The following is a 9,717-nucleotide window of genomic DNA, read 5'->3' as shown; positions in this document are numbered from 1 at the left end:
AGGAGCAGAACGAAATCAGTGGCTAAAACTTGTCTTTTTATCTCTCAAAATCCAGCTTTCCAGCTGGGGCTTGGAATTTTCTTTTCTTCTTTTCTTTTTCTTTCCTTTTTTGTTTTTGTCTTAGTCACCATGATGTTTTAGAAGGGATTTAAAGCTGCACTTTGGCTGGAGTAAGGTCTCAGCAAGCATGCACTGAGGAAGGGATGAAAGAATAAATGATGGAATAATCAGCACTTGGTAAATGGTTGATGAAAGAGAATCAAATGAGATGATGCATGTGAAACTGGTATGTAATCTGTGTGTAGTGAGAGTTGTAACTGAGCTGGATAGGATTTATCCACTGGCGCCATCTGCTGGAAAGAAGTTAGCACAACAGGACCATTTCTCTTTCAGCGAGGCATGAAGACACTGGCTTCTGGAAATGCAGGCAACGGGCTGAGCAAAAAGGGAATACATTTCAGCAAAATCTAACACGTGCCAGATATCATATGATTTACAGCATTATTTCTCTTCATCCTCATTGTAACCATAAGAGGCATATACTGTCATTTTTTCATCTTTAGAGATTAAAAATACGAGGCTTACTGAGGCTTATAGTGAATGTATAATGTCTAAGGCCACGTAGCTCGTGGGTATTTGGGATAAAACTCAAAACCCAGTTCCGTCTGACTTCAGAGCCTGTTGTGGGTTAGGTTCCCCGGGAATAAAAACTCCGTGGAGGTATGCATGCATGAAGATTATTACAGAGTGCTTTCAGGATCATATGTGGAAAGGAAAAATCAAACTGCATGCAGCCTCAGCAGAGGCCTTAGCTGATGCCAAGGGGTAAGGTTGGAGCTAGGATGGCATGGAGGCAGGACTTTGGGACTCCCACTTCATCCAGTCATTGGATGTAGAACTTGGACTAGGTTGCTTTCTTCAACCAAGGGCAAATCCTCAAGAGGGACTCGATTGAGAGCTGTCAGCAGCCTATGCTGGCAGCAGCTGGGGGAGTATAAGTGCCTCAGTCCTGGAGTGGGGGGTCTGGGCAGCACGCCACAGTATCCACTACAGAACCCATGTACTTGTCCCATTTGTACCGCTGCTCAAATAGGGAGAACAGCTGACAGGTAGCCAAGGTCAATGTCAGGGGTAGTGGGAGGGGGGATTTAAAGAGTGAAAATAGTTCTGCCCACCATCCACTGTGTGAACCTGTGACCCAGGCCATATCTGCCACCCAATTGCAATAAATGATGTATCTTGACAAATTCATACAGAAATAATATATAGATTATTTTATGGGTTTCAAGCTGTTAACAAAGAAGTAAAATGCAATGTTCAACTAACTGGGCAAGTGGTTGGTGATGGATTCCTTGACCTCCTCAAATAAGAAATGGAAGAATCGAGGGCCACAAATTGCCAAATGCATTTGTGCAATTGATTTAAAAATCATTTTATGGCAAATTAAATTGTTTAAAAACATTCCGCTCTCTCTCCCACACCACCTCCATAGGAGGAGTGGAATTTGATGTTGGGGGATGCTGGCCTTGGTCGCGTACGTATATACTTCCCCACCCACTGACCTTAGGCTTGGCCATGTGACTTCTTTTTCCCAATGGGATGCTAGCAGTCATTGACACAAGCAGAGGCTTGAAATGTGCTTGCGTGGTTGGCCTTGCCCTCTAGTGCTGCTGCTATGCAGGAGAACATACCCTGTATGCTAGGTCAGCCAGACCGCAGACTTACTTTACATGAAAGTAAATGATTGTTGCTTTATATCACTGAGTATTTTTTTATTGGAGTATAATTGCTTTACAATGTTGTGTTAGTTTCTGCTGTATGATGAAGTGAATCAGTTATATGTATACATATGTCCCCTCCCTCTTCGACCTCCCTCCCCCCTCCTTGAGCCCATCCCACCCATCTAGGCCATCACAGAGCACTGAGCTGAGCTCCTTGTGCTACAGCAGGTTCCCACTAGCTATCTATTTTACACATGGTGGTGTATTTATGTCAAACCTAGTCCTCTCATTCATCCCACCCTCCCCTTCCCCCACTGTGTCCACACGTCCATTCTCTACGTCTGTGTCTCTATTCCTTCCCTGCAAATAGGTTCATCAGTACCATTTTTCTAGATTTCACATATATGCATTAATATACAATATTTGTTTTTCTCTTTCTGACTTACTTCACTCTGTATGACAGACTCTAGGTCCATCAACATCTCTACTAATGACCCAATTTCATTCTTTTTTATGGCTGAGTAATATTCCATTATATATATATATACCACATCTTCTTGCAGCACTATTTACAATGGGCAGGACATGGAAGAAGCCTAAATGCCCATCGATAGATGAATGGGTATATCACCAAGTTTTGAAGTGGCTTGTTATGCAGCCTTAGCTAATTGATACACATTTACAAAGTTGTGGAGGATAACACACATGGATGTATCAATAATAATTTTGACTGTGTATCATTTTTCTTTAAAAGCTGTCATTAGACCTTAGTTTCCATATAGGATATGACTCCTGAGCTTAAACATGGAAAAATGGGCCAGGCATTATTCTGAGCATCTGTGGCAGAGACCACTAAATGTCCCCTAATAAACATCTCCATATTTATTTCTTCTACAAAGAAATGAGAAACTCCAGGGACCCCAAACTATCAGGAAACAGGGCTATAATATTTGTGCAGTCCCCAAAAAGGTGACACTAGTATCTGTTAAATTTGGCCATGAGGATACTGGACAAGGAAGAGTGTCCCCAAGGGAAGAGCCAGGGGTCATGGAGGTCAAAGTACAGGTACACTCATCCGAGAAAGCAGGACCAACTCACCTGCCAGAGAAGGGTGTCTGTCCAATTCCTGGACTTTTAAAAGTAGTATTTATAGGTCATCTCCCTTGTGCCTAGGCACTTAGGCCCCCAAATAAAGTTAAAATCTCCCCAACCTTCCTTGTAGCCAAGTATGGCCATGTAACTGAGTTCTGTCCAACAGGGTGTAAATCAGGTAATCACATAGCAGATTCTAGAACCTTCATTAAGACACCACTGGGTTGCACCCAATACCTCCACCTTTTCCCTCCTGGTCTCTTCTTTTTTCCTTCTGGTTTGGATGCAGATATAATGGCAGGAGTTAGAGCAGACATTTTGGACCTATGAGGTGAGCTTGGTCCAAATGAGCAATTCATGTAGGATGAAGCAACAAGACTACAGGAGTCTAAGTTCCAGAAGACTTAATGGCACAAACCACCAAATCAACCCCATTGTTTCTACAAACAGTAGCAATAAGGTCTCTTTCCTTCTGATTAAATATAAGGACTATGAACTGTCAATAGTTGGATGCTGTATCAATTAGGGTTAGGCTATTTAAACCTAAGCTGTGCTGGAAAAGACAGTCTGGGTCCCTGCATTATCAGCAGAAGTCCTCACTAATAATTAGGGCAACACAAATTAAAAGTGCACTTCTAAGTAGCATTTTTTTTTGTTTGCTTATCATATCGGCAAACAATTAAGTCATTTCCTGTTCTGTGGGTAAGAGAACGGGATAGATATCTTCTATTTGCTCCTCCAGGTTGGCTTTCTATTCTTTCCACCTCCTCTGTGTTCCAGCAGGCAGGCCAGGACGGGCTAGATAAATAGACTCTTTGGCTGTCTATCATCTGCTTGAGGTCAGCCCAGTAGGAGACCAGAGGGAAAACAGTGATTTGAGGCATTTATTCCCTTGACTCCTTCACTATAGGGCCACATTGGGCTGGCTTCACCCATCCCTTTCCACATGACTCTGCTAACTGCTCTCTCCTCTTGCTCCTTCAGGCCTAGCCTCACTGCTATCAGTCTTGGGATACTATTCTATTCTTTGTCAGTAGTCTTGTTATTAAACTCTTTGAAATTCTCCTAATGAGTATGCCGTATTAGGATACAGAGAGAAAACTGGCAGTTCCTTTGGAACTATTCATGAGCTATTCATGAGCAATTCCACTTCTCTGTACCCACCCCAGAGAAACGCTTGCACATACGTACAAGGGGCAAGTACAGGGATATTGCTACACTTTTGTCTGCAGTAATAACAAATTAGAAACAACTTAAATGTCTTCAAATAGGGAAATAGCTAAATAAACCATAGTACATCCATATTACGGCATATAAATGCAGCTCTTTAAAAAGGAGATGGAGGGACTTCCCTGGTGGCCCAGTGGTTAAGAATCCACCTGCCAAAGCAGGGGACATGGGTAGGAGCCCTGGTCCAGGAAGATCCTACATGCCACAGAGCAACTAAGCCCGTGTGCCACAACTACTGAGCCCGTGTGCCACAACTACTGAGCCCATGTGCCACAACTACTGAACCCACGTGGCACAACTACTGAAGCCCGCGTGCCTAGAGCCCGTGCTCTGTGACAAGAGAAGCCACCACAGTGAGAAGCCTGTGCACCACAACGAAGAGTAGCCCCTGCTTGCTGCAACTAGGGAGAGCCCACGCATAGCAGCGAAGACCCAACGCAGTCATAAATAAATAAATAAATAAAAAGGAGATGGGTCCATTTGTATAACATGGAAAGACTTCTAAGACATATTTTTGCATGAAGAAAGTAAAGTTCAGTATTGCAATAAATTATATTAAAATGATACCTATTTCTATAGTTTTATGTACTCTATAAAACCACAGGAAATTTTTTACTGTCCCTCTCTATGGAAGGATTATACACCCTCACTGAAGTAGGTTTGGCTATATAATTTGCTTTGACCAAGGAAATGTGGGTGAAAGTGACATGAGACTTCCAAGCGGAAGATTTAAGAGGTTCCACCATTGTTTCTTTTCCCTCTGCCTTAAGATTAGCATAACCTACTTGCTTTTTCAGCCTGTGTCCAGAGATACAGCTGAAGTCAACCCATGACAAACATGTAAGGATCAATAAATAAACCTTTGTTGTTGTAAGGCACTAAGATTTTGAAGATGTTTGTTATTGCAGCAAAACCTAACCTCCCTTGACTAATGCATGCTGCTATATAATTGATACTTGGCTACTTTCTGGGGAGGAGAACTGGTATTGAGGGTGGTGATCACAGGAGACTTCAGCATCACCAGGTAATAAGAATATATGATTTAAAATGAATACAGCAGGTGTTTGCCTACTCAAAATTAAATGCTACAAAATATCATTCTTAAAATACACACACAAACACCCAAAAAATTAATGGTTCTTTTTGCCCAGCTGGCACTCTGAAGAAAGAGACTGGAGGAGGATAGTTCTGTGAACATTCCAGGGCTAGAGGAAGTACTGGAGTGTGACGATGCCTTGCCACTTCCTCAACAGGTAGAAATTTGCAAAACCTAGACACAATGTGAAACTTATTTCTGATTCAGCTATCATGAAACTGAAACACAGATTCATATTTGTTTTCATTAATGATGCCTACTTTTCCAGTGACTTCATTTATGTGAGAGCCAAGGTTATTATGTGACCAAAATTCAATCCAGTGAGTTTGGAGAACTCTGGCCTCCTTGACAGAGCCTACTCTTGTCTGGCAAAGTTAGTGAAGCTATTGGAACTCTGTTTCTGACTACACCTATAGAACTCACTCCGTCAGGAGTTCAGCTTCTGTTTCATTAAAATGAAAGGCCAAAATTGGTTGGATGAATATCAGTTAGATGAATATCAAAGTCCTCATGTGAGTTGACATGTCATAGACTACCCCACAATTTGAACTTCTTATTCAAGCCAAACAACAACCTTGCTGTCTTTGAACTTTACCTTTGAGCCAAATGTCAGTGGCCAGACTCCCTGTGCCCAGTCCCCAGCTTCATGTGGTCAGGAAGTTACGGTGACAGCAGCAAGAGTAGCAAATGTGACCTCTCAACTACAGCTATGGTGATTTGAAACAAAAGTTCCCCTGATTTCAGCAACCCCAGCTCTTCCAACGAGTTTGCAAGCACCTAATTCCCTATATTAAATCCTTTTCTGCTTGAAATACCTAAAGTGGTTTCTGATCCTGTCTCCTGCACAGAACTCTAACCAAATACAGGTTGGAGGATACTATTCAGAAAGTAGATCCAAACCCCAAAGGGTAAAAAAGTAAGAGAGAGGGAGAAAAAAAAATAAAATTAGAAAATCATTCTAGGAGCTCAGCTATCCAAATAATTGGAGTTCCAGAAAGGAAAACATAGAAAACAGGGAGATGAAGGAAGGAAATCCTTGAAGAAATAATTCACAAAAATATTTCAGAACTGAAAGAAATGAGTTTTCAGATCGAAAGAGATCATTGAGGAACAATTAGGCATTACGTGTCTCCTGATCTTGTGAAATAGGAAATACACAGTCCCACCTATAAAACACTCTTGTCAAAATTTGAAATCTAATCAAGCCTCTAGATCTAACTACCAGTTTACAGGACATTCAAGGGACAGTGTCACATTTTTAAAACACTACAAAGATCCAGTCAGCCAAATTCAGACTGTGAGAAACACTATAGGAGAATTTATCCAGTTTCTTCAATCGCATTTTAAAAAAAGAGGAGTAGGAATAACTGTTACAGATTAAAAGAGACTTAAGAGATTTAGCAGCTAAATTCATTGTGTAGACTGTGTTTGGATCCTGTTTCAAGTAAGCCAATGTGTTTTAAGTAAACCAATGTGAAACGTCATTTTTGAGACTATTAAGGAAAATTGGACCTGGACTGTCTTATAAGATAGTAAGGAATTATTGTTAATTTCCTTAAGAGTGACCATGGAAGTATGGTGTTTTGGTTTTTTTGTTTGTTTTTTTTTTTTAGGTTCTTACTCTTAGAGCTACATACTAAGATGTTTACTAATTCAATGATATAATGTCTGGGATTTGCTGTAAGATAGTGCTACTAAAAACAGTGTGAGGTACAGTAGAATAGTAAAATAAAGCTGGGCGATGAGTACAGCAAGCTACTGTATATTCTCTCTACTGCTGTGTTTGTTTGAAAATTATCATAATAAAAAGTGAAAGAAAGAGAAACAAAAGAGGGAGGGAGGAAGCAAAAGAAGGAAAGGGAAAGGAAGGGAGGAATGGAGGTAAGGAGGAAAAAAGGAAGAAAGGAAGGAAGGAAACCCACTGGGTGACTCAAGGCCATTAATCAGAATATTAGGAACAAAAAGAAACACTGGAGGAGACAAACCAGGATCTTACATTACACATTTATGTAAGAATGGATGAAATCAAAAACAATCAAAATAAAATCCAAACTTGACAATACCCGACACTGGCATGAATATGGAGCATCAGGAACTCTTTCACTGCTGGTGGAAATGCAAAATGGTACAGCCACTTTGGAAAACAGCTTGGCAATTTCTCACAAAGCTAAACATAATCTTAACACATGATCTAGAAGTCATGCTCCCAGGTGTTTATCCAAATGAGTTGACAACTTGTGTCCACACAAAAACCTGCACACAGATGTGGATAGCAGCCTTATTCATAACTGCCAAAAGCTGAATCAAGATGTTTCTCAGGACGTGTATCAGTTTCATAGGGCTGCTGTAGCAAAGTACTACAAACGGAGGGCTTAAACAACCAGATTTATTCTCTCACAGTTCTGGAGGCTAGAAGTCCGAAATCAAGGTATCAGCAGGGCCATGCTCCCTCTGAGATTTCAGGTAGAATCCTTTCTTGCTTATTGCTAGCTTCTGGTGGTGGTTACGGATCCTTAGCATTCCTTGGCTTATAGCTACATCACTCCAATCTCTGCCTCTGTCATCGAATGGTATTGCCCCCTGTGTGTCCATATGACCTCTTCCTCGTTTTATAAGGACATCAATTATATTGGATTAGGGCCGACCCTAATGACCTCATCATAACTGGATCACATCTGCAAAGACTTTTTTCCAAATAAGGTTACATTTACAGGTACCAGAGATTAGGACTTCAACATATCTTTTTGGAGGACTTCAGCCAATCCATAACAGTAGGTGAATGGGCAAATGGTGGTACATTCATACCATGGAATATTATTCAGTGATAAAAAGAAATGAGGTATCAAGCCATAAAAAGACATAGAGGAATCTTATATCATAGTGTTTAGTGAAAGAATCCAGTCGGTGGAGGCGACATACTGTATGATTCCAACTGTATGACATCTGGAAAAAGCAAAACTAAAAGAGAAGTGATAGCCAAGGGTTAAGGTGAGAGGAGAGGGTGAGAGTTGAATAGATGAAGCACAGGGGATTTTTAGGACAGTGAAACTGTTCTGTATGATACTGTCATGGTAGGTACCTAATATCCATTTGTTGAAATCCTTAGACCTGTACAATAATAATGAACCCTAATGTAAACTATGGACTTTAGTTTAAAATGTATCAATATTGCTTCATCAGTTGTAACTAATGAACCACACTGATGTAAGATGTTAATAATAGGGGACATTGTGGGTGGGGAGAAATTGGGTATATGGGAACTCTCTGTACTATCTGGTTAATTTTTCTGTAAACCTAAAACCACTCTAAAAGAAATAAAGCCTATTAATTAAAAAAATTCATTATGGAATCTAAGGCTCCAGTATCACCTCATCAAGGAAGTCCTTCCTGCTCTCCCACCATACACTCAAGATGGGTTAGGTGCCCTTGCCTCAGACTCGCATAATACCCTGGCCATATATATTCCTATGGCTGCATATGCCACATTGTATTTTAATATCTCTTTGTGTCTCTGTTAGTTAATAGCTGTGGTTTGCCGACCCCTGGCCTAGAATGCAGAGGTGGTGAAAGCAGCTAATCTGTGCAACTTTAGCAGGCACCCAGGGATGCCTGGCAAAGGGCAATTACGTTCCCTCAATGCACTGTTGTCATTTGTGGTGTAATTATCATGAGCCCTCCGACCCTCTAGGGTATTTATTAGATGGGGGCCTAAGGTCATATTACATTAAGGTTTACTTCGACCTGAGCAGTCTCTGGATTATGGATCTTTGGTTTGCCAAAGATGGATTCCCACGGGGAAGTTTTTGCACTTGGGAAACTTTTCCAGGGTCCAAACCCTATGGTTTTGATGTCAAATCCATGCTGTTTACATTACACAACACTCTCTTTCAATCTTGCTCAAGTTAAAAGGTGGCGTAGTAAGGGGTCACTGGCACAGATGCCTATATGACAGACAATGTAAATGAAGAAAGCAGCCTGGGGGGTGGGGTGGGGAGGGGACCCTGGCACTTTGACAAGTCCAGACCTGATCTAGAGTGGGCAGCCATTCCTTGGTTTCAGCCAATTGCCACACAGAGACGTGGACACAGTGTTGCCAGACAAGGCAGAGATGGCAGATTTCTGTTCACAAAGAAATCTCTCAGTCTTTAAGAAATGTTGGCAACTAACACAAAAGGTTTAGAAAAACTGAAAGCTGGCACACTGGGAGGATAAGGAATCATCCAGTTGAACTGGGGGTTTGTGTTGAGGAAGAACGAGCAGGGAGAAGCTGAAGGATAAGGGCAGCTTCTGGAGAACCTTGATTGTCCCACTCAAGGAGCTTATCAATTGTCTTCTAGGTCTGAGTAATCACCAAAGGATTTAAGCAAAAGGACACAATCAGAATGGGGTTTTTCAAAGATCACTTTGGCAGTTGATGGGAGCAGGACTGAGGGTGGGGTGATGTGTTAGAAGTCATCAATAAGCTAAGTAAAGGTAAAGGAGAATTGACAAAGGCCATTTACTTTGTTTTATCTTCTACCAGGCTGTAAACTCCAAGACAGCAGGGCTCTGTCTGTCTTGCGTCTCCAGCACTAAACA

This window comes from Kogia breviceps, chromosome 14 (assembly GCF_026419965.1).
Source record: "Kogia breviceps isolate mKogBre1 chromosome 14, mKogBre1 haplotype 1, whole genome shotgun sequence".
Lineage (NCBI taxonomy): Eukaryota > Metazoa > Chordata > Mammalia > Artiodactyla > Physeteridae > Kogia > Kogia breviceps.
The sequence above is the reverse complement of the archived record's forward strand: the minus strand, read 5'-3'. Positions refer to the sequence as shown.